This window comes from Dipodomys spectabilis, unplaced genomic scaffold (assembly GCF_019054845.1).
Source record: "Dipodomys spectabilis isolate Male_0828 unplaced genomic scaffold, ASM1905484v1 ptg000081l, whole genome shotgun sequence".
Classification (NCBI taxonomy): domain Eukaryota; kingdom Metazoa; phylum Chordata; class Mammalia; order Rodentia; family Heteromyidae; genus Dipodomys; species Dipodomys spectabilis.
In genome coordinates, this window is record NW_024870758.1 from 14,091,499 (window position 1) to 14,117,564 (window position 26,066).

At 35.0% G+C, this 26,066-nt stretch overlaps 1 protein-coding gene and 1 long non-coding RNA gene across 4 annotated transcripts in view; one reads left to right on the forward strand and one right to left on the reverse strand.

Annotated features, from left to right (window-relative positions):
* The window catches only part of Orc4 (origin recognition complex subunit 4), a 50,537-nt gene extending 43,653 nt beyond the window's left edge, over positions 1–6,884 (reverse strand). The window contains exon 1 of one of the 3 annotated variants that reach the window (XM_042683566.1): positions 6,866–6,884. The gene's annotated coding sequence lies outside the window, so the exon portion shown is untranslated. Of the gene's footprint in view, positions 1–5,835; positions 5,953–6,865 lie in introns of those variants that run through there. The other 2 variants (XM_042683564.1, XM_042683565.1) reach the window with 2 other exon arrangements.
* Positions 6,836–11,566, forward strand: LOC122110855. Its single transcript, XR_006147923.1, has 2 exons — positions 6,836–6,923; positions 10,417–11,566. It is a non-coding gene; the product is annotated as an uncharacterized LOC122110855 (long non-coding RNA).
* The last annotated feature ends 14,500 nt before the right edge of the window (positions 11,567–26,066 follow it).

A 26,066-nucleotide genomic window follows, 5' to 3' on the forward strand; every position in this document is an offset into this window, starting at 1 on the left:
TCACTGTATTTGATGTCAGTATAATTTGTGGAGGGGAAGGGGAAAAACAAGCTGTTTAAACAAGGATACAGGTGGACCCGTTGCAACAATGAGAAGTACAAGTTGTCATGTGGAAAACAAACTTTACAACTTTGGTTGGGGGGGGAGGGGGAGGAAGGATTGAGTGGGGGGGGAGGATTGAGTGGGGAGGGCTGGGGGAGGCTGGGAAGGGATGGGAAGGGGAAACAAAGGAGGAGGCTACAATGCGTGTTAAGAAATGTACTCATTATCTTGCCCATCTAATTGTAACCCCTCTGTACAGTATTTTCACAATAAAAAATAAATAAAAATTTTAAAAAAAGAAGAAAAAAAATACCAAAGAGCTGAACAATCACCTCATCTAATAATCTTATTTGTAGCCTTATTTGGTTACAAAAGAACTATGAAAAGATGCTCAAAATGCAGGCACCAGTAGATCATCTCTACAATCCTAGCTACTCAGGAGGCTGACATCTGAGAATCACGGTTCAATCAGCCAGGGCAGGCATCTCAATTAGCTAGCAAAAAGCCGGAACTGGAGGAATGGCCAAAGCAGATGAGTGTCATCTGTAAGGGAAAAAGCTATGAGCTATGGCCATGAAATGAAGCCCCAACACTAGCACTTTAAAAAAAAAAAAAAGAAAAAAAAAGGAAACATAATATGAATGACATTAAATGTCATTTGAGAATGACATAATAAAACAAAAAGATCATCTCATATATAATATCTAGAATCCAAAACAATGACAAATATATTCACTTGGAAAAACTCAAAACAGAATCTTTTCATATTTCCGTAATCACAGGCAAATGATAAATAACTGAAAGTCCAATATAGACCTGTATCCCATCCCACATACACACACTTCTTTTGAAAACAGATTTGGTCTATTCCAGACTGGTTTGGACAGGCTGGCACTGGCTACTTGATCACTTAAGATCTGAGTAGCTGGCATTACTGATTGCTTCTACTACATTCAGGTAATAAATTTGTAACTACCAAAACAATAGGTGAATGTATAAACAAACTATGGTAGAGGTATACAATGGAGTAATACTCAGGATTAAAAATACATAGAAGTTATCAAGCTATGAAAAAATATGGAGGAACTTTAGATTACTTACTGCTTAGCAAATGGAGGCAACTGGAAAAACCTACACATTTTATGACTCCAACTTCATAGATTATGGAAAAGGCCAAACTACAGCAACAGTGAAAACATCAGTGGCTGTCAAATGTTCAAGAAAAAGGAAAAGGGACACAAGAGATCTGTAAGGGCAGTAAAACCAGTCTGCATGACACCAAAATGGTGGTTATTATGAGTTGTGAAAACCGATGTAATGTAAAAACACAAAAACTAAACCCTATTGTCAACTATGGACTTGTATTGAGAATAATGTTTCAATATCAATTATAACAAACATACTAAAGCAAGACTTAATAATAGAGGAAACAGGGTTAATAGGATTGGGCAGTGGGAAAGTACTTAAACAGGATAACTAGTTTGTAGTTAAAATTACATGTTTTAATTTAACTCACACATCACTTTTAGTTTTCTTTTTTTTTAAGTCCTATTTTCCTCCACAATATAAGCCAAATTAATGAAATTAAAAAACCTTTTTAGGCAGTTGGTTTCTGCTTGTAGCAAGACATGGTAGCCCATGCTGTAATCTCGGCACTCCAGAGGCAGAGGCAAATAAAATGGCAAATTAAAGTTGACATCGTCCGAGGTTATCTGGTAAGACCCTGCCTCAAGATAAATATCATCAAAATCAAAAATCTGCTTCTACAGGATTTATTTAAAAATAGCTCATACATCTTTGTCACAGGTTAAGTTCTCTATAGTCATTCCTGTCATCTCTGTCCTATAGTAGATTAAAGTGGGAAAGACCTCACCCCAAGTCTACCTAATCCCAGGAAGGTTATGATAGGGGACTAGGTGGCTTGGAACCCATTTGCCCTTTGCAAAACAAAACAAACAAAAAAAAGAGGTTATAAAAATATTTTGGCTGGCTCTTTGGAACTGAACTATAGGTACTGAACTATATACTAAAAATACCTTCTCAATCTTAGGCATTATGTTTATAGATGATATAGATTTACCTTTTCCCACAAATATTGTTGTAGTCATTTATAGATCTTACTAAATCTAGTATGCTGTAGATATTACTACATAAATATGTAATTTCACCATGCAATCATGAGGAGTTGAGGTATTTTATTTACATTAATTTTACCTTGTCTTTTGAAGTCTAGTGTTTTTAACTTTGAACCTGTGGAAAGGAGCTGAGACAGTTTAAACATTTATAGCTTTAGAGTGTCTACCTCAAAAATAAAGCCCAGAAATATTTTAAAGAAATAAAAGTAATCATGCACTTACAGTTTTAGTAAAGCAATAACACATCAAACCCCAAATCAGTAGGCAGAATGAAATTGTAAGGATTAGGTTGTAATTAATCCTGAAATGGAGACTAAAAAAAAAATAACCACACACACACACACACACACACACACACACACACACACATAAACAAACTCAATGAAACAATGTTTTCTGAAAAGATAATCAGATTAATAAATCCTATCCAAAATAACTGTAAGAAACAAAAGACTCAAGTTAATAAAATTAGATATTAAAGAGGGATATTACAACAGAAAGCAATGAAGATCATTGAGGAATACTCTAAAAAAATTACATTTCAATAAGCTGGAAAATCTACACATGTATAATTTTTAAGTGCATAGGACCACCAATTTGAACGAAGAAGATAAATGCAACCAAAATATATCATTAAGAAGCAATTAGATTGAAGCAATAATAATAATAAAAAAACAACTCCCAACAGAGGCCGGGCATGGTGTCTCATACCTGTAATCCCATGGAATTATGCTCCTTTAGGAAAAAAGTTACAAAGATCCTATCTCAAAAAACAAAACAAAAACAAAAACAAATGGGCTAATCATGGTGGTCCAAGTCTGCAATGCCAAGTAGTTGAGAGGGACAGAAAATGCCTGTGACAAAAACCCTCATGATCAAAGTCCTGAAGAAACAAAAGGACTATATAGAACATGCCTCAATTAAGGCTACATATGACAGATCAGTCGCCAGCATTACATTAAATTGGAGAAAAACTGAAAGCATTTCCCCTAAAATCTGAAACAAGGCAAAGTTTCCACTCTCTGTATTCTTTTTTTTTGGTCAGTACTGGGGCTTGAGTATGGGCCTGGGCACTGCCCCTGAGCTTCTTTTGCTCAAGGTTAGCACTCTACCACTTGAACCACAGTACCACTTCTGGCTTTTTCTGTGCATGTGATACTGAGGAAGTGAACCTGGGGCTTCATGCATGAAAGGAATGCACTCTACCATTAAGCCACATTCCCAGCCCATACACTCTCTGTATTCTTATTCAAATAGTGTTTGAAATAGTATCTAGAGCAATAAGGTAAGAAAAAGATATCCAAATAATAAAGAAAAGTTACAAATTATCCCTACTTCCAGACAATATGATTTGTACGCAAGAACCAGTTCAAATCAACACTAAACAAAAGTAAAAATTTATTCAGGTACACTAGCCTATAATCCTAGGTACAGACTGAGCAGGGTCTGGGCAGGGTCTCAAGTGGGAAGCCAGTGTGGGCAACACAGCCACACCCTGATCACACCCTGTGAACAAAGTTTTTGTTCACAGCAGATACAGGTCAAGTGAGTAATTCTTCAAGCATTGAGAAGAAATTTGCTGCAATGCTATACATCTTTGAACAAAATAGACAAAATAGAAAACAAAATAGAATTATGACACAAAATTCTTACCAAGATGATTAAAAAGACAAGAAAAAAATCCATACAGTCAATACGTTTTTCAAAAAGTAAGTTGGACAGTGTAAATTAAAACTATGAAAATTACACTTATTGGGATTAGTTAAACTGAAACAATTATTAGCTTTGTCATATACTGCTGTGGGAATATAACATGATAGATGTGCTAAAGAAAAGTTTGGTATAATCGAGGGGTACTGAAGACTAATATATGTAATGTAGGAAAATACATGCTTGTGTATATTAGAATAAAAGTGTATGAATACTCATGATGGTGTTGTGCATTAGAATATGTATAAATATTCATCGTGGCACTGTTCATAATTGCTAAAAACTGAAAACGAGTGGGCAAGTGTCCTTTAATATTAGACTAAATTGTAGTTCTGTCCTAAAAATACTATTCTATATTACAGACATTACTACATCACAACAAAGACATACGAAACACAACTATATGAATATGGCCAGACTATAGCAAAATAAGAAAAAATATATAAAGTGATACATATACAATCTGTACACAGAAAAATAGAGACAAAAGCACTGTCTAGCAATGCTGACACGACTGGTGGTTGAAAGATACTAGAAAGCAGTAAATAGTTACAAAAATCAGGACATTTACAATCTGGAAAGGTTGAAGGAGGGAAACAATGAGCAATTAGTGAGGGATTACTCTCAAGTGTCACTGCTTAGTCTCTGTGAAGACAGTTCAATTTATAGTTATTCAAAAGCCTATATGTTTGTTTTATACAAGTATCCACATGGGGCTGGGAAGGTGGCTCAGTGGTAGAGCGCTTGCCTGGCAAGTATCTACATATTAAGTACTTTACCACAAAAAAAAAAGATTTAAAAGCTGTATTAAGGTAGATTAATTGTGGTACTACATACACATGGCTTCCAAATGAAGAAAAATTTAAAGCAGAGGAGCTTAATTTTAATGACTATTGTATACAACGAGAAAGTATGGAAGCACTAAACTACAATGCATAAATAGTATCCATCCCCTAAAACTAGCAGCAAGCATACAAAAATAGTAACTGTAATTAACAGTGTACCCCAATAACCCACATGACAGATTTCAATAACACTTAAATACCTCAATAAGTATAAAATGTTTTATAGTTAAGTTAAAAAAGGCTTTAGCTATGGTTCTTTAAAGTACAGAAGATAATCGAAAGTTTGTAATTTTTGTCTTAACGGAGATTGCACATAATGAGTGTGAAAGTGTTACTTCATATTAAAAAAAGAACAACTGGGAAGGGTAAACACATGCAGCAACGGTATTCAATATACACTAGGTAAAAAATTGTGGACTCGCAGGGGAAACAGGGAAAATGAAGGAAGGGGTGACATTATTAAAAAAGAACTGCGGTCATTACCTGACTTGTGGAATTGTAACCCCTCCGTACAACACCTTCATAACATTAAAATAAACAGTTTTTTTTCCCCCGACGTACACGCTAGGAAAGCACACGAAGATGATGATGTCTTTCTCCCGTCAACCATCAAACTCAACACTACAGACTCTGCAGTCGTGTTGGTGCGGCTGCAACCACGCGAGGGGTGGAGGGAAATTTCACTCAAGCCCTTCCCTCCCCCCCTCCGGGCCCTGCCCCTCCAGAATTCCAGTAAAGGACACCAATAATAATACCCGACATAATAAGCAAAACCACCCAAGCCCGGCCCTCCCGGACCCACACGGACGGGTTGCCAGGAGGGGAGGAGGAAGTCACCGGGCAGCGGCGGAGACTTCCCAGAGTGGTCGGTGCACGGGCCCGTCGCGGCCCTCCCCCGCGGCCACCCCGGCGTGCGCCGCGCTCCCCGGGGCGGCGCCCGCGCGCCCGCGCCCCGCCGGGGTCTCCAGACCGAGGAGCCCCCAGCTCCCCTCGGCCTGGAGGCCTAGCCCGGCCTGCCTCTTTCCCCGTCAGCACGACCTTCAATCCTCCCACTTGCTATTCGCTCTCCAGCCAGGGCCAGACGATTCCACACTTCTTCCCACAGAAAACCCTGCTTTTACCGGAGCCAACCCGGGATCCAACGACTTCAAACACCGCTCCGCCGCTCGCTCTCCCTCGCTCTTCTTTTCCCCCCCTCTCCCTTCACCTGCTGGGGCCAAACGTACACAGCGGCTCCCGACAGGACCCGCGCGCAAGCGCCGCCGCTCCCACCTCGCCTGCCCGCCCCCCAGCCCAAGCACGTGATTTCGACGCGCCTCCGTCCACGCCCACTTCCGTTCCTCCACTTTCCTTTCGGAGGGAAGTGGGAGCTGGGGGTGTTAAAGAGTAGCGACTTCCTCCCTCTCCCCGCCCCCGCCCCGCTACCCCCTGCTACAATGTCTTCCGGGTCGCGAGTGCCTCGAAGCCTTCTGGGAAAACATCTCATTTCCTCCCCTCCCCCTCCTACTGCCTTCAACCAACCAGCCTCCCGTCAGAGCGGGACATGCGCAGTGAGTGCCTCCCGTCTCTTCTACCCGAGCCCCCCTCCCCCCCCCAGCAGAGAGACCCCAGCAGCAGCAGCAGCTGATGATGAAGAGAGAGGCAGTGGCAGAGGGGGGGCACCTTTTATTTCTATTTTTAAAGGGACAGGACACTAATTTTACCCCACATCAACCTTGAATTGAGGGGGGTGGGGGGAAGGCGGCTGAGTTCCTTCCCCCACCCTCCAGCTCGGAGCCTGAGAGGGGGATTGAGCCTGAGAGAGAAGGGGAAGGAGTTTCTTCTTCTTCGAAAACCCCCATCCACGACTCCTACCCCCTCACCCCTCCACTCGTCTCCTTCCCGAGCCCCCTCCACCCTTCTCTTTGGCCGTGAGAGGAGGAGAGAAAGAGACCAAAAGCCTCTTAGCAACACAGACCCTTTGCTGCTGCTGCTGCTGTTGCTGCTGCTGCTGCTTACTGCTGCTGCTGTTGCTACTGCTGCTGCTGCTGCTTGGCCCTGGCTGGAGACATCTCACTACACCCAGGAGCAGCCACTTCCCCAGCTCTCCTCCTCCTCCTTCGCATCCTCCTCCTCCACTCCCCCCTTTATTACCCTTTGTGTCATCCTCCACAGCTCCAGGGAAGGCACTCAAAAGTGGGGGGCAGGAAAGGTAAGTGTATCTGTGGGGGCTTCATTGCCTTCCTCTGGCTCTGACTTTCACTCCGGGGCAACAGTAGCACCAAACCTCATACGCAGTGGAGCTCCGGGGTGAGGAGGGGGTGGTGCTGAGGGGGGGGGGAGTGAAGGAGGGGTTGGAGTGAGGAGGGATGTGTGAGCTGGAGTGTCCATCCTGTCAGGGGAGGAAGGGCACTTTTATTTTTATTTGCTGTTGTCAAAAGTGGGTTCTCCACCTAACATCTGATTGTGCCTTGCTCCAGTGGGGGAGAATACAAAAACAACCCCCTCCTTTTTCCAACGAGGCGCCAGGGAAAGAGACAGAAAGAGGCACACTTTCTAGATGTCACTTAAAATTTTTCATTTGGAGAGCTTTTTCCCCCCTCTCTTTCCCCAAGGAAAGCTCTACTGCATTTGTTTCTGAGTGGGAAAATGTCGGGATCTGAATTGTATTGGAACTGCTTTTTCATTTGGAGACCTGAGTGTTTTCCCCTTTTTGCTACTGTATGGTTTGGATGTGGACTTGAGGGTTGGAGGACTTGACTGGTTTCTGCGTTAGGGATTTAATCTCATCATTTTTCGTTTTGTCTGAATTGCATAGCAGATTTCACATTTTTAATTGATAGAGGCCTTTGGTTAAGTTTTTACTTGTATGATTGCTTTTTATGCTAAATATGTGTTTCATGTTTGAGTCTATTAAGTTCAAAGCTGAAAATGCTTAAAGTTTAAATGCTGGTATTGTCTTTTCCCACATACATTCCTGATACTTATTTTCCATAAATTGAGAAGATGAACTATTTCATAATTAACTGGGTATTTTTCTAGTCTTTGTAACTTGTCTGAACAAGTAATCCCCACTGAAAACTTTATGTTGTTCTGGCTTCATGGAAGGCCAAACCTTTCCATCAATAGTTTGCTGGATTGGTACCACTTTCAGTTTTAAATGAATTATTTATTTACCGTTGTAAATTGAGATGAGTTTTTCATCTTTCAGGGTACTAAAACAAATTGTTCACTATGTAAAAGGGGACTGATTTCTATCATATGTTTTCATGAGTCAAAGACATCATGAAGTTATAGTGTATCCGTTGTACTTAGATACAAATGGAAAGATAAACCCAGATTTAGGTTTATAGAATAACAATCTTGATGAAAAATATTTTACTTTTTTTGCATGGTATGTTCTTACTGAATAGCTTTCTTTCAGTGCTGTATTTCACAAAAGCTAGAAAGTTTATTTCTAGTGTAGGCCTTTTACTTAGGGCTTACTTTGGGAAGTGGTATTTTATTTCATATTTACATTTATCCCTTTCCTTGCAAATTTATATACACATTCTTCTCCCTCCCTCATTACCTCTTTCCTGATCCAGTCTCCCTCCTTCCTTCTCTCTTTTTCTCTCACACAAGCATTTTTTTTTCTTTTCCCACTTATTAAAAACAGTGTTAGTGTTTCTTATCCCATATTTTATGTCAACAAAAATATTCTTCTGTAAAGTGGCAATATTTTTATCAGACTGGTAATAGGAAAGCTGCAATTTAGTAACTAGGAAGGATATGAAGATATGATGATGCTATTGATCTTAGTTTTTTTATAATTAAGCAAGACAAAATATGTTCATCTTTTAGTGACTGAAAGAATTACTTATGTAGAAACTTGTTCTTTAAAATCTTAAATATTGTGTTTTTTTAAAAAGCATACATTTATACATAGAGGGAAAAATAAGCTGTATAGTAAACAATATGTTCATAATTCTCTCATTCCTCTTATAGATTTAGTCGTTTCTTAGATTTCTCTGAATTGTAATGGTGCACATAAACAGAAATCTGTACCAAGTTCAAGTTTTTCTCTTAACATCAATAATACCATTGTAGTTTCACCTAAGATTTTCTTCCCCCACATTAAAACCTCAGAAACCTTATTGTAAGAGATAGAAGTAGAACCTACTAAAGAAATCAATTTTAAGTAAGCAAATTGTATAGGTAATTGTAGTAGTAGTTGCCCAGTTGGCAGCTGAGTTAAAATTTATAGTCTTGAGTTTAATGCCTTTACTTTGCGTTTTCCTTTGGAAGCATTCCTTACCCTACCACCCCCAGGGTAACCCTTTATGATTGGAAGATTCCAGACTTTCTCTCTGTCAGATAATGATTTATGCTTTAAAAACCTTTTATTGTGCTTTTATTATGGCTTATTTTTAAAACATTAAGAACTAGTGATATTTTGGGATGGTAATTTTTCAACTAAAAGCTATCATGGAGGCATTTAACTCTTCATTTTCATTTTCTTTTCTTAGGTTGGCTCTCTACCACTTGAGCCAAACCTGTATTTCTGAATTTTTTGCTGGTTAATTGGAGATAACAGGCTTTCAGATTTTTATGCAAACTGTGATGCTCAAATCTCAGTCTTCTGAGTAGGTAGGATTAAAGAGCCAAAAGCCCTGGGATTCATTCTTCATTTTCCATATTGTAGAAGTTCTGAGAGCTAAGGAGCTTGCCCAAGGTTCCAAGGCCTGTGAAGTGGGCAACTCAGGAACTGTATAACTCAAGTGTCATTATACTTACTATGCTGTATTACCTCATTGCCTTTTGTCAAAAATGAAACTATCAGGCTCAATTCTGTGGATAGCACTAACATTTTATAAGAAGACATGTCTTTTCTAAGAATATGAAGATACATGGCCTGACAGCTGTAATTTTTCTATTTATAAATTCAATATATTTTTGTTAATATTTTAATCAAGTAGTAATTTCACTAGTGAATTAGAGTTATTACTATTTTAAGAATTATTTCAGCTTTCTTTAATGCTTTCTCCCTCTGAATCTTAAGTTAATCAGTAATTGTATTTCTTAATCTTGTATTGAGGACCCATATTTATAAAAAGTTAGAGAATTCATGTTGTGCTTTAATGGTTTGCTTTTGAGTCTTGTCTTAATGAACTGGTTATAGACAAAAGTATTTTCTTGTTAAAACTTACGTCCCTCATTTTCAGTATAATATTTGGTGCACAATAGGATATACTGATGGTTTGTCATAATCTATATTTGTAGAATTAAACATGCTTGAATTTCATTATTGAAGGAATATGAAATTACTCTTTTCTCCTTCCTTTTTCCCTTGTTTCCTGCTATAATTTCGTGGTAGTCATGCCATGAAAATTACTTTCTTGGGAGTTTTTTCCTTTATCTGTAACTTTGACTTATCTTTTCTAACTAATAATCAAATTACTGTAGCCACAGTACTCATAATAAGTAAAAAAACTACTTCTTTCTAATCTTTATATAGGATGAAACATTACAAAAGTAATTAATTTTCAATAAGCAATGATAAAAATGTATGTAAAAACATACTTAAGATGCACTTAAATTTCATTTTGTTGAGTAAATGGTGCATTAGCTTGTAGGAATGAGTAGGCTGCTTTTGCCATTTCTATAAAGCAACTTATACTTAGGTGACATGTTTCCCTGACTTTGTTTTTTTGGTCCTTACCCAGACAATTACCAACTTTCCAGTTTTCTATGGATATGAAGATTTACTTCTAGTCTTCAGTGGGATCCCATGAAGTCAGCCAGAAAGCCTATGTGCAGCTTACGTATCTCTGTAAACTTGTCTCAATTTCAATTGTATGTGCACAGCAGATTGTACTTAGCTATTTATTAAACATCTATGAAGCATCTTCTGTCAGGCATTGCATTAGGCATATGAAAAGCAAGCATGGCCCCTGCAATTTATTGTGAAGAGAATTAAATACAGTTTAATTGTGTTGCACAAGTGTATTGGTCATATCTTTATTTTGGCTAACCTAAATAAATTTTACATCATCTAAATGGGTACTGTTAGGTAGAAAAGAACATGTTTAGCAAGGATATTGTTGTGTTCTGTTAAAATAGTAAAATAGTAAGAAAACAATTTCCACTTAATACTGTATTCTAGAAATTTCTATTCTGTGTATAGCTTACTTTGGACAGTGAAATTAGAGTGGATTTATCATTTTTTATTTGAAGATGACCAACACTGTTCATCAAATTTTTTCCCAAAGGAAAAAAAAAATCCAGACTCAGCAAACTTAATTATTTCTCTCAAAAGTAACTCTTCTTTCTTTGCACTCAAAAGAGTGTCTTTTACGGTCTATTGGGAGATACTGTACATTTTCCTTTAGACTTTGGGTATTTTAACTGCATTTTAGTAAATCTAACATCATGATTTAGTTGGAACTGGTATATATTTTTAGGAGTTGTAGAAATTTTAGTATGTTTACTAAGTATATTATTTCAAGACTTCAGACAAAACTTAGAAGTTGTAGTTACACAACCGTTGCAGTGTTTAATCTTAATTAAACACTATTTCTTCTATAGCTCTAGTGAAATGAGTTGAAGTTTCTAATATTGGTACTTTAGAAACAAAGAACCACATCTTATTACTTATAAAAAGATTTTTATATATAATTTAAAAAACAGAGAAAAAAGTAGCATTCACTGCACTCTTCTCAATACGTATATTTTAGAAGAATAGTAGCCACAATTGAAAAAAGTGGTAATGCCTCTCATGGCTTGTTTAATATCTAGAGAAAGTAAATAGATTCCTGAGTGGCAAATTCTGATCTTTTTCATATTCATCCTTAAATTCTGTTTTAGTAGTTATCACAGATACCATGTATTACAAATGTGCAACACTAAGATGAGTTTTGATTTCATTCTTTCTCTATGATCTTTGCATTATTGTCCCTATATTACAAGTGAGGAAAGCAATGACTACTTAAGCTGCATTGTATGATTATAAAGTAGCACAGTACTCTATCATATTAGGTTTACTACACTTGCTAATTCAAAATAATTACTGTAAAGTGTTGTTCTCAATCTGTACTCTAGAAAGCATTAGTAAAATCAAGTCCCTGATAGCTTATTGGTGGTGATGAAAAATTTCTTGATACTGTACCAGGATGAAACTAAAAGCAAACAAACTTCACCTTTTCTAAGAAACAAATGTATACCAATGTGCAACTTAAAATAAAATATGCGTAAAGCCAATCTTCTTTTTATGTTAAAAATGACATGTGTGTTTCATTTGCTATGTTGGCAGTACTGGGGATTGAACAAGTACCCTATACTTGTATCTTGTACTTGTTTAGGCAATACCGTTAGCATTTGTGCCCTGCTTCCAGTTCATTTTGGGATTTTTGTTTGTAGATGGAGTCTCACACTTTTCCCTGAGCTGGCTTCAAAATGAGATCCTCCTACATGGAATAACACTTAGTATTTTGTTACATTAAGTTGGAATTTCTAACTATTTGTGGTACAACATATACTTCCATTAACATTTTTAAGTGTATTTATAGTGGAACAACCCTAATCAAAGCGGAATTCATATTATCTAGTATTATGTTGTTATATCAGTATTACCTTCCAGACTCCATACTTTTCGTCATTATATCTTGCAAAGAAGATTAACTTTAATGTGGTCTTTACTACTAGAGTTGAAAATATTTTCAGTATATGAATGGACTTTTAGTAATACTGCTGTTTAACTGTGGGCACCCTGCCACTTCACACTTGCAACTTTTTTTTGTTTTTTAGGGTCTTGATTTTTTGTTGTTGTTGTTGTTGTTTTATTCCTGAGGCTTGAACTCAGGGCACAGGCACTGTCCCTGAGCTTTTGTACTCAAGGCTAGTGTTCTACCATTTGAACTGCAGCTATACTTTCAGCTTTTGGTGGCAGTTAATTGGAGATAAAGAGTCTCACAGACTTCTATTTCTGACTGACTTCAAATCATGATCATCAGATCTCAGCCTCCTGAGTAGCTAGTATTACAGATGTGAGTACCACTTCCTGGCCAAAGTTTTTTTTTTGTTGTTGTTGTTTTGTTTTTTGCTTTTTTAAAATTTAGTTTTATTGTCAAGGTGATATACAGAGGGGTTACAGTTACATACATAAGGTAGTGATTTTTTCTTTTCCCCCTGGAGCCAGCTTAGATGGATGTCCACCTACCTTTGGACTCCACATAGCTTGTGAGCATGAATACATGCTTTGCCTTGCTTTGTGGTAGAATGGACCCTCACTTTTTTTCTGGGCCCTCACTTTAACTGCAAACCTGATCTATAGTTCCCATGTAGATAGGATACAGGTATGTGACAATATGACCAGCTAAGAATGGAGAACTTTTGATTTCTCTACATGTATTATGGATTTAAAACAGTTATCTAAAAAACTTTGATTCAGCTGGCCAGAGTTCATTTTTATATGGTTTGCTTTTACAAATAAAAGCAATTATAATATTTTTTTTATCTTTTTAACCAGGTACTTTGATATTCAACTAGGCAAATGCCCATTCATACTTTATCCTTGTATTGATTACCTTCCTGTGAGCATTATGCCAGTACATTTAGAGCCTGTATAGTTTAGAAACAGCTTTAAATGCTAAGGAAATATTCTAATCATCTATAGTTCAGAAGGAGAGTTTATTAAGAATGATTTTTTTTTTTTGGTCTATGAAAGCAGTCTCATCAGGTTAAAATAAGTGAAAACCAATTTTCTCAGGTATACTGAAATTAATTCAATGAATTATGTCTGTCTTGAAAATAGAATAACTCACTATAAGTCTTCAAAGGTAAAAAAAAAGGTGAGATATTCACAGATTTAACATAAACTATGCTTTGTCTTTTTTTAATTTAAGACCTTTATTAACAAATACTTATAGTTTGTTGACTTTTCTGAAAAAATCAAATTGTAAACTTTTATTACAACTTTTATTAAGAGTCTCAACTTGGCCAGATATGAAACAATTTAAAAACCTTTAAAGGTATATTGAGAAAATAGACCTTAAAAAAATAAAACATGTTTGCCATTACCAAAAAGGGATGTCTTTAGATAAAAATAATAAAAACCCCGTGGTACATAGATAATGCAAATAGTTATAGTTACCTGGTCAATGGACAAAAAGCAAGCACTTAAGGTCTTCACCTCCAATCTTTTTAAAATGTAGTTGGGCCTGATTGAAAAGAAAATCTTTAATGATATTGAATATAATGTAAAGCTTATACTTCAAACTTGGATGTAACAAATTGTGGTTGAGCCCTTATTTTAGTTGACTTATGTAACCTTTTCTTAGAGGACTTTGAATCATTGACTAGATAGTTTGAGTGTATTTTTTAAAAGACTAATATGAGCTATGTAAATTAGTCACCAACCTTGAAAAAGTGAAATTTTGTACATCGGTGCCTTACTGAGTTCTTTTGCTAACCAAAGAAGATTTCATGAATGATCACATTCTTTTGTTTTGTTTTATATGAGTGTTATACTCACATTGTTGCCCAGTCTTATTTTTCTATTAAAACTGAATGTCTATACTATAGAAGTTAGAAATGAATACAAAAATATTAACTAAGATGGAGTGCTAAGTTATATTTAAGTTAATCATGGAGTTGCAGGTATTTTTTATACTCAAGTCCAGAAATGTTCACTAATCTGTTGACCATTAATTAACTTAATCTTTGTACTTCTAATATTGTTAGTACCTTAAAAGAATGGTCAGATTGTTACTGATGTGGAAAGGAATTATTCTGCATTCAAAAAGGAAAACTATTTTCTTTTTAGACAGCCTCCTTACTAGGGATATACTTACCTAATAAAAGAACTATTTTTGTTAGGAGAAAGGGACTTTTGTTTATGTGAAAAAAATTTAAATGTGGGAAGTATAAAGTTTATCATTAATAAATATTAAGTGACAAAGTATTTATTAAATCAAATACATATTCCTGTAATGACAAATTTAAAGGTTTTTAAAATATTTTTCTTTCACTTTTATCACACTGGAGCTTCTGCTGAAGGATTTCTAGGCCATTTTAGACACTGTAATCTAGTTAAAGGTTTGTTTATGCTTCCCATCTCTGTTTTGCTGATGGTATTAGAATGCAGGCCAGAGCCAGACAGCTAACTGTTTATAACATTCAAACTTCAATTAAAGCTACAGTGTTGAGTTTATATCAGAAGGTTCATACTAACTAGAAACATTACTAATAATACTATGATGGTAGTCATTTTACAATGGTAGTTATTGGCTTTCCAAAATCTTACAACTCCTTAAGAATATTTTTTATTAATTTAGGAACTATTAACGTTTAACTGTTTTATAGAAGTGAAAATAGAGCTTATTTTGCAATACAGTCTTTTCATTTTAACAATTTTTGGGTGTAATAGGCCCAACAGTTTATCTTATTGCTTGCTTAAATGGTCCAGTTTGTGTTCTCAAATAAATGCATTCTTTAGTAGATATTACTTTGATTTTCAGTTGACTTGAGTCCCTTTTTTATTTGGAAGAACATAACAATATGGTGCTTATTATAGAATAAAAATAGTAGTCACATTACTTCAACGTTCTTATGGGTATGAACAGAACATTAAACCTAAATAGAACAGAATTTCACTTAATTTTATGTCTTTTCTGAAATGCTGCTTTTTTTGTTTGTGATTTCTTTGTTTCATTATGTTGGTAAAGTTTTATTTATTTATTTTTTGTTTGTTTATTTATTTGCCAGTCCTAGGGCTTGAACTAAGGGCCTGGGCTCTGTCCCTGAGCTTCTTTTGATCAAGGCTCACACTCTACAACTTGAGCCACCCGCACCACTTCTGGCTTTTTCTATTTTTGTGGTACTGAGGGATCGAACCCAGGGCTTCATGCATGCAAGGCAACCACTAAGCCATATTCCCAGCCATTTTTTAATGAGTTAGTCAAGATCTCCTTTAAAACATTTCTCCAGCTGCTTCTCTGTTTTCATAGTTTACCTAACTAGTCAATAATTCACTTAAAATTGTGTGGTGTTTTTTTTTAGTTACTAGATTTGAATTCATGACCTTACCCTCTACCATTTGAGCTATGCTATCAGCCCTTTTTTCTTTTGGTTTTGTCACCAAAGATCTAGGTTTACCTAGACTGGCCTTGAAATCTGATCTTCCCCTATCTCCAGTGTACACAGGATTACAGGCATGTACCACTACCATGCCTCTTCCCATATGCTTTTCTATAATCATAAGTTTGTATTGAAGCCTAAATTTATGACATAGAAATAACATACTATTTAGGAAAGATGAAAAATCATAATTGAATGTGTACCTGATAAATTTTTTAGCTTAAATATCTCAATGACAAAGTCTACCTGAAAGTTACAATCTGTTTTAGAATGATGTAACAGTAGAAAATTAGGAACTAATACCAATGATAAAGATAAAACTGAAAAATAAAAGGATAAAACAAAAACTGAAAATGACCATTAAAAATTTGGATTTGTAAATTAAATGCATATATTTCCAAGATAAATTATGTTGAGCAAATCAAATAATCTGTACAGTATGTTCCCAGGTATCTAAAAAATACATGTACAGAATGTTTGCTATGTATAAAAATGTATGTTTATGCAGGTATATAATGCTGTGTATTCTATAAATGCATAAAGTTTATGTAAGTGCATCAAAGAAAGATCTGAAAGATATGTGCCACATTATATCATTTATCTACAAAAAATTATATATCTGGGATGCATACAAGAATGATGATGAATGTATACTTCACCATTACTTCAATATTAAAAGTAAGCTTATATTCTGAAAGCAAGTTTGTGATGAAAAATTATACTTACATATTACAGGAAAATTATAGTCCTAGAAAAATAATTATATGAAGATATTCCTTGAATACCTTGAAGTCAGTTTGGTATTTGCTAAAAATTATTGTAGCAGGATACAAAATAAGACCTATCAGAATGATCTAATCTTAGAAGAACAATGGATATAATCTATCTTGATTTTTAAATATTCTGTGTCTTTCTGAAAAAATCCACTTGTGTACATTGGGCTCCAAGGGTGATAAAGACGTCAGTTACAAAATTATAAAGTCTATTTCAGTCTCAGATAGAATACATGAGAATAAGATAAAACATTATTGTAATGAGTGATACAGATTATTATTTGCTTATTCAAAACACTGATGGCATAGTCACAGATTATATAATGTTTTCTATATTTGAACTGGCTTAATAGAGAATAAAATTTTCAAAAGTTTGAGATTATTCTTTAGGTGACTCAAACATGTACATTTTAAAAGTCGTTTAGAAACCTTTGTAAAATATCATCAAACTAAGCTGTAAATATGCTTAATAAAAAAGTTGTTAGAATTGCGTTAAATCGTAGTATACTTTTGGAGAGGATATGAATTAGACTGTTTAGATAAAGTGGAAATACTAAGTTGTTATAAGAGATTAATTCAGGTAATGACAAAAGATGAGGAAATTGGGAAGTATATTTTTGGTAGTTTGAAAACTAAAGTTAAAATTGAGAATAATATGGTAAATTAAGGAAGTGGTTCGAAGTAATATACCTTTAAATTTATTTTCTAAAGTTTTATTTCCCAGAATGTAGGTCACAAAAAAAAAAATAAGGAAAATGAGGGAAAATAACTTCCAGAAAAATTATGAGTAGAAAATCCGTTGAGCCTGATTTAGTGCAGTAAGATATGATTGGGACTGAAGCACTCTAGTTAAAATATGAAAACACTGGGCAAGAATACCAAGGGATTTTTTTTTCTTTAACAATTAAAATTTATACCCAGAATGGTTCCTGAGTGAAGTTATGAATAGTAGATAACTAAAATTATGCATTTAATGTATAAACAAATATTAAAAATAGTAAAAGGATATTAATGTTTTTACTATTTGCTTTATAAGTTTGGTTGCATCTAATTCATTTCCAAATAGCCCTGTGGTATAAATTATCATGGCATCTTACCCTTAACATCAGTAATTGAAGTCTTTGTTTTTTGATTTCTCATTAAAAAAATAAATTTAGGAAGAAAGTAGACAGATTCAAACAGTTATCCCACATATGGCTTGGTATCTTGTTTTTACCCAGAAAGAAATAGTGATTTTAATATATATATATATATATATATATATATATATATATCTGTAATCGACACAGAACTTCTCTCATCATCATCGTTATTATTTTTACCAAGGGTTTGTTTGTATCTTTACCAAATGTATGTTGATACCTATTATGTACTCACTGTGAGCAAAATTAGTCATGAATCTTGGACTTCTGGCCTTATACCCTACTGATAGAGAAGGATATTTATAATATAGTCATACAAATAAATGTAAAATGGGAACTTTTTAGTTACTGGGTAGAATTATCTGATGCTTCTAGAAAGAATTTAGTCAATTAGTGGTATCAAAGGAAATCTTTTTTAAGGAAGTCTTTATTTAGCTATCATCTTACTGAGTAAAAGTTAGTTTGATCAAGATAGTGAAAAGAATTTCCTGAAAAGAAGGAACATTCTGTATGAAAATCCTGATGTAGGAGGGATCACAGTACCTAACATTAAACTTAGGTTGACAAGGCAGATGTTAAGAGCAAGATGAAAGATGATTCCTGTTAGGTGGGTTAGGCGCCAAACTGCAGGAAACTGTAGGCAGCATTGTTCTGTATTTTCAAGTTTAATATTTAAGCAGACTGATATTTTTTTTTCTTTTTTTTTTTTTTAATTTTATTTTATTTTATTTGAGAACATACTGTACAGAGGGGTTACAATTACATGGGCAGGATAATGCATACATTTCTTACCAAGCATTGCAGCCTCCTCCTTTGTTTACCCTTCACCTCCCTTCCCAGCCTCCCCCCTCCCTCCCAACCAATCATACCCCCCCCCCCCCCACCGACATTGTAAAGCTGGTTTTGACATGACATTTTGTACTTCTCATTGTTGCAACAGGTCCACCTGAATCCTTAAAAGACTTGTTTGTCCCCATCTCCTCCACATGTTATACTGACATCAAATATAGTGAAAGCGGGGGTTACACTGTGGGGGAGGGACATACAAAGCAACAAAGAAATAATCTTATAAATTAAGCAGACTGATATTATTTAATGAATATGAAATCTAAATTATAGAAAGATTGTGTTACATAAAGTTACTTTTATTCCTACTTAAAATTTATAATCCTCTTGCCCATTAAATCATGCCTACAACTGTAGTTCTTATAAAACATATAAAACACATAGCATTTAAAAATTGTAAAAGTAAAATAATATTCTAACCAGGCAGAAATTGGGAAAAGAAAGAAAGAGGTTGAATATAATGCCTTTGCATTTAAAAGAGAGCACCCTGATTGTTATTGACCATGCTATGAGTAATGAGGGGAAAAACCTACTTCAAGTGTACTGATTTGTTGTAGGATAGACAGTAACGAAGGATGATAAGGAACATAGTCCATATTGGACAACTTGGGAATACCCTCACTGCTACTAGATAAGCACAGTCTAATGTCCATAGTAAATGAAGGGAGAAGAAGAAAAACAGCATCCATGTATCGACGGTGTGATTATGTCAGTTGTAAATATAAGCATTTTATAAATTATTTTATGTAGCAGTAGGATAAGGGTCATCACAAAATAATGACAGTATAAATGTCAACTTTATTTTTATTTTATTCCAAGTAATTTGTATAGTCAGACGTATTTTTAGTTGGGAGCCAGTTGGCTCATACCTGTATGCCTAACTGCTCAGGCTGAGATTTGAGGATCATGGTATGAAGCCAGCCAGCCAAGAGACTCTTATCTCCAATTAATTACCAAAAAGAAGAAAAAAGCCAGAAGAGTGTGGCTCAAGTGTTAGAGCAGTACCCTTGAGTAAAAAGCTCAAGGACAAGAACCCATGCCCTGAGTTCAAGCCCAAGGACTAGCACCAAAATTTAAAAAATAGTTTTAAATTACTAGTTTGCATTACCTACTTCAAGCCATGGTATTAGCCTTAATACAATGGTATGTATTATTTGGAGGTTTTAAATGATTTTTGGAATATTTTGGAATAGTTTTGCCTTATTTTTGATTCAACTTATAATCATCATTTCATGTTGAAATAACATTTTAAGCCTCTTTTGACACTAGTTTCTATCTGTATTAAGTAGTTCACAATCTAATAAGCTTAGGAATATAAAAATAATGAATCGATTACGTAATTTTTGTTAAAAACTAAATAATATGAAGATGTATTAACTTGGAAGAGAGAGATAATATATCCAAGCATGCATTAGATAGATAGGTGTATCAAATGCTGTTGTAGAATTCTTCTAGTGAATCACTGTGAAGGTTCAACATCTACCAGGAAATCTTGAACTTAATTTTCTGACATTTCTCAGGTAGGGCAGACCTTTTAATGTCTAAATACAACTACACAAGTGAAGAACTTATTTATTTCTTATAGAGCATTCTGAGAGAATATAACTTGCACTGATTCATGTTTTACAAACTAACAGACTATTGAATGAAAATTCATAGATCATCACTATTTGAAAAGCTTATTATTTCATTTGAAAAGAAAGTTTACTGAGTTTAATAATTCTATAGAGTCAGTTTATGCTAAAGAGAAATTATTCCGGAATAGATGTTATCTATGTTTTATAGCATTTTACTGTCTTTCTAGCAGAATATATCCAAGGGACTGTAGTTCTGTGATACCCTCTATGCCTTTTGGTCCTTTTATTAAACAAGGTTCAAAATATATAATTATAATGAAAGATTTTTTTTATGGTTTTTGTTAAGGAGTATCAAAGCTATTCTGCTAAAACACTTCATTTGTACCATTTACTGTGCTCAGCATTTTATAAATTTCATATTTAGTTCTTCTAACAATCAGAAAATATTCCAAGGAACATGTTTCAGAATTAGTTTTCTTTTCTTTTTTTTTTTTTAAATTGGTCATGGGGCTTGAACTCTGGGCCTGGATGCTGTCCTTGAGCTCTTCAGCTCAAGGCTAGTGCTCTGTCACTTGAGCCACAGTGCCACTTCCAGTTTTCTGGTGGTTTATTGGAGATAAGAGTCTTACAGATTTCTTGCCCCAGCTGGCTTCGAACTGTGATCCTCGATCTTAGCCTCCTGAGTAGCTAGGATTACAGGCGTGAGCCACCAGCGCCCAGCTCATATTATTTTACTGTTCTGAAAACTTGTATAAGGAATGTAAAAGTAAGCTAAATGTATCTTTTGTTATTTTCTTATAACACTGGGCGGAATTGTCATGAATTTAATTGTTAAAGTGAAATTCTGATCTCTTATCAGAACAATATGTAGATATATTGTCTTTCTTTGTCTTAATGTCCATATATTAAGTAGGTAATAACACAAAAATGCTAAAAGCATGAACTGTAGAGCTAAAGTTTGGATTCAAATTCCTACACTGTCACTTGATATATAATATTCTTGGCCTAAGTCCCATTAATAAAAGAACTAAATACTGTGCCTACCTCCAAGTTATTTAATGTATTATAAGTGACCTCAAAAATTCCTGATGCATCCAAAATGACATAGAAGTGGTAACTGTATGTATTTTTTGTGTATTAGTTGTACAAAAAGAAAGAAAATAGTTTTAGCCTTACTTTGTGTTTTTCATTTGGCATAATAAAACAATCAGTTTGATTTACAATTCTTTGGAAAGTATATGAAAATTTAACGTTGAAATTTATTTTTACAAGTTCTTTATATTGTTACTATCATATTATTAATTAAATCTTACTGTTAAGGGAAGTGTGGGAAAATACTCTATTGTTTGTTATAAGGAAACTGACACACAAAGTTTAAGAGTTCTTCAAATACAATAGAAAATTCTGTTTGAAAGACTAAAATTAAAATTCACAATATTCCTTCTGCCAGTTGGTTGATCCAAGCTATTTCTAATCCTTATTTAGAGTTCAAATTAGCCTATTACTTGGCAAAATAAATGTTTTTCCAAATTTTCTTTGTATCTTTGTGTCCTTTTACTTAAGGGTGATTCATTCAGATTACATGAAAAAATGTTTTAAGTGGGTTTAGACTAAATTCAAAGGTTAGCCTAGCCATCTCTTATGATATTTAAAGTGTTTTTTTTGGCTTATTTTTTAATTGATATTAGGTGGTTATGTACATTTCACATTTCACAGCATTGTGGAATAGTGATACTTAGTTAAAGTCACAAACACATTTTAACTTTCACAAGGCACATTATCATTATCATGGTCCAAAAAGTTTGTGAATTCTGTGAACTTTGACAATACAGTTATTTCTTCCACATCAGGTGATACTTACATTTCTTTCCTTTTGCTTAGCATAAGCTATTCCTTCCTTGTTTTTGTCCACTATCAACTAGCTTTTTCTTCCATTTTAGTGAATGAGGTTCATAAGGTTCTTCCCAATCAATATTCTGGTACTTTAAATCACATTTTTAGTGAACAGTAACCCTAAATGTCAAAAAGTGAATTGTTATACAAGTTTTTTAAATTGTTTATAAGGTAAACAGTACCTGTTTATTAGGATATCAGGGAACACTTGAAATAGGTATTTATTTTTTCTTGCATACTTTATGTAATTCATCAGTTTTTAAAAGTAATCGTTTGGTTAATATTGAGAAAGTAATAATGACCATTTAAAGACTTAGAGAAAAACCATTACTAAGAGAATTGTAAGTGGTTGCTTTTAGAAGATAGCAATAGCAATAATATCTGATTTAAAATTTGTAAATATAGTTCAGTTGTTTCTGTGAAAGCAGAATGAATCTTCTTTCTAAAACCAATAAAAATCAAATTTAGTGTTTCAATCTAATAATTGCCACCACTTGTAGAGATTTTCACATAAAGACCACTTTTTTCCCTCTTGAGTCTGCTGTTTTTTAGAAATAATATTATTGTGAATAAGTTACACAACTGGTTAATTTTGTCTTTTTGCTATTTTCCTGCATTCTGACTAGATCTATAATCTTAGAAAATGAGTTCATCTAATAACGCAGGTGAAAACTCAGGTTACTTTTTAAAACCCGATATAACTTAAACAGTTTTAAATGTCTGCTTAAAAAAAAAAGTTGTGGGCTGGGAAGGTGGCTCAGTGGTAGAGCGCTTGCCTTGCAGGCATGAGGCCCTGGGTTCGATTCTTCAGCACTACATAAGCAGGAAAAAAAAGCCGGAAGTGGTGCTGTGGTTCAAGTGGTAGAGTGCTAGCCTTGAGCTGAAGAGCTGAGGGATAGCGCCCAGGCCCACAGTTCAGGCCCCACGACCGGACTCAAAAAAAAAAAAAAAAAAAAAGTTGTGTTTAGTACGTTGTGTTAAACTTTTCATAGCTAAAGTTTGCCAATTCATTTATTCTCTTGAATCAGTTATGGGTATTTTAGACTATTATGAAAGCTAATAACAGCTGCTAACTCATCTAACTCATAGGAATAGTGAAATTTTTATAAGTAGGAACATTTGTCACAAAGAGAAAAGGATGGCTTGTTTGTTCCTATCAATTAAAAGAGAGAGAGTCCTAAACTATTTGTGAAGAAGGGTCAAGGAATCAAGGTTTAACTCCAGCCCTGGAAAAAAGTTCTTCTGGAGACATCATCTCAACCAATGGTTGAGCATGGTGATGCATGCCTGTCATCCCCAGGGAAATGGGAAAGAAACAGTAGGAAGATCACACCCAATGGGGCTAGGGCATAAAAAACTGAGATCCTATCTCAAGAACAAGGAATGTGAAAAGGATAGAGTGCCAAACCTGAGTTCAAGCCCTCGAAGCTCTCCCTCATTGCAGAAAAGAGAGAGTACAAAGATTTCTGACACAACCTCAGGCTTTTCACAGTGATATAAAAAAGTATAAATGTTCATTATGCAACTACTGTTTTTACAAATATAAAGCATTTGCTATAATCCAGATATTCAACAATAAGCAAGACAGCCAAGGACATGGAGATGAGAGACCTTGCAGTGAAGACCAGTATTAACAAAACACTTGTATGTGTGACTTGTATGCATGATCTGTATTATAAATGACAAAAAGTTCTTTCAGCTACTTTAAGAGTAGAAATGTACATTGAGATATGAGTCAGATATTTCTAGGTGAGAATAGTGATAATAATGAAAAAGGCAGTATTTTCACTTTTACTATTACTGAAAAAGAAATAAAGACCCAGAAAGACTAGTGGATTATCCAAAGTTCCAGCGAGTGGTATACAAGAGACCTAGGTCACCTGCCTAGTATCTTCTATGAAGTTAAAAACTGCACTCTGAAACAAAAGAAAGTCAAAGCAAGATGCCTAGAAATTTAGACTGGCCAGTTTGTATTTTATTATAGGTAACATAATACAAAGAATCATATCATTGCAGCTTTTTTCATGCTTCTTATTTGAATTCCTTTTTATTTCTTTTGGTTTGCCCTTATCCTTTACTAAGAATTTACTTTTGCTAGGCCTACACTACTACTACTACTACTACTACTACTACTACTACTACTACTACTACTACCACTACTTCTCCTTCCACTTCCTTTTCCTCCTCCTCCTTTCCCTCTTCTTTCAAACTTTGCCTCTCCTCCCCCCTCCTTCCTCTGCCTCCTCCTCCTCTGTCTTTCTCTTTCTCTTTCTCCCTCTCTCCCCCCCCCCCCCCCTCTTTTAAAGGAGCACAATTACTCTGGAAAGCCAGGTATATTTATGCCATAGGTATCAGTCTCTCCAGGAAACCTTTTCAAGGTTATGTGGTGGTTTCATTTTCTCTGTAAAGAAAGTTGTTGCCTTTAATTTTCTTGAATTTATTAAGCTGGAGTCTTTTTCCTGGGATGGTTTTAATCTAACACTAGTTTATAATATTGTTACTATAGGCCAGTCTTCAATGTATCTGATTTAAAAAAATGGGCATTTCATCATATTTAACAGTTTCTTTAAACCAGTGGATAGATATATAGATTTAAAATATAGTTTTATCCTATTTTCTATTATAAACCCTTAATTTGGTTTTTGGTGTTACTGTTTAAGCAATACATTGAAGGACTTGATTTTTTGTTTTAAAAAAAGATATGGAATATCCTAGATACATACTTAGTAACTTACTTTGACTTAGGGCAGCAAAGCTCACTTATAGGATCACACTTTCAGAAGTAAAAAAATTGAAAGTTGAGTCTGCAAAGCTAGACTTCATAACAACAGGAAACATCCCACCTACAATGCATATGGCAATGGAGAAAGGCAGTGTAGCAGACTATAGACAAAAATAATAGCTGGCAGTGAAAATGAATATTCTACTTTACAACCTTAGATCTGTCATCTCAAAAATAAACAGTCTTTCTTCCAGATACAGTGTGGTAATATGAACATGCTTTAATTTACAAGAAAAACTTTTCCTTATTCCACTTCATTTTTTGGGGGGTGGTGGTGGTGGTCATTCATGGAGCTTGAACTCTAGGCCTGGGTGCTGTCCTTGAGCTCTTCAGCTCAAGGCTAGTGCTCTACCACTTGAGCCCCAGCACCACTCCAGTTTTCTGGTGGTTTATTATAGATAAGAGTCTCACGGACTTTCCTGCCCAGGCTGGCTTTGAACTGAGATCCTCAGATCTCAACCTCCTGAGTAGCTAAGATTACAGGCGTGAGCCACCAGTGCCCAGCTCCATTTCACATTTTTTACATTATTTTTAATTTGGATATAATGTGTCCTGCACATAGGTAAACCTTATTTTTCTGACATACATGTTTTCTTTCTTATAAATGGATATTGTTTTCACTTTAATCACAAGCCAAATTTTAAGAAATTCATTATGAAATCTCTAAATAGTGAAAATGTTTTCCTGAAGAATTCTTTTGAATAAAAAACTCCTCTGAGGAATTAAGTGTCTGTAAAATCACTTCTTGGCTAAAAGAGATATGAAAATGACTAAAATGTAGGAAGTCATTGCAGCTGAATAGTAATCAAAAATGAGATAAGGGCCTGGGAAGGTGGCTCAATGGTAGAGTGCTTGCCTTGCATGCATGAGGCCCTGGGTTCAATTCCTCAGCACCACAGGAACAGAAAAAGGTGGAAGTGGCACTGTGGCTCAAGTGTTAGAGTGCTAGCCTTGAGCCGTAATGCTGAGGGACAGCTCCCAGGCTCAGAGTTCAGGTCCCATGACTGGCAAAAAAAAAAAGGAAAATCACTACTACAATTTTAATTAAAACTTACTGAAAATTATTCTGTACATAGAAACTCCATCTGTGTCTAATGTTTTTGAATTACAATCTTTGAAAATAGTTTGTAGAGTCAATAAGAAAATAGTATTTGAAACAAGGAGATACATGCTATAGTTAAATGTGCTTATAATAAGTGTAGTTAAGTATAAGAGTACTGCCCTGTT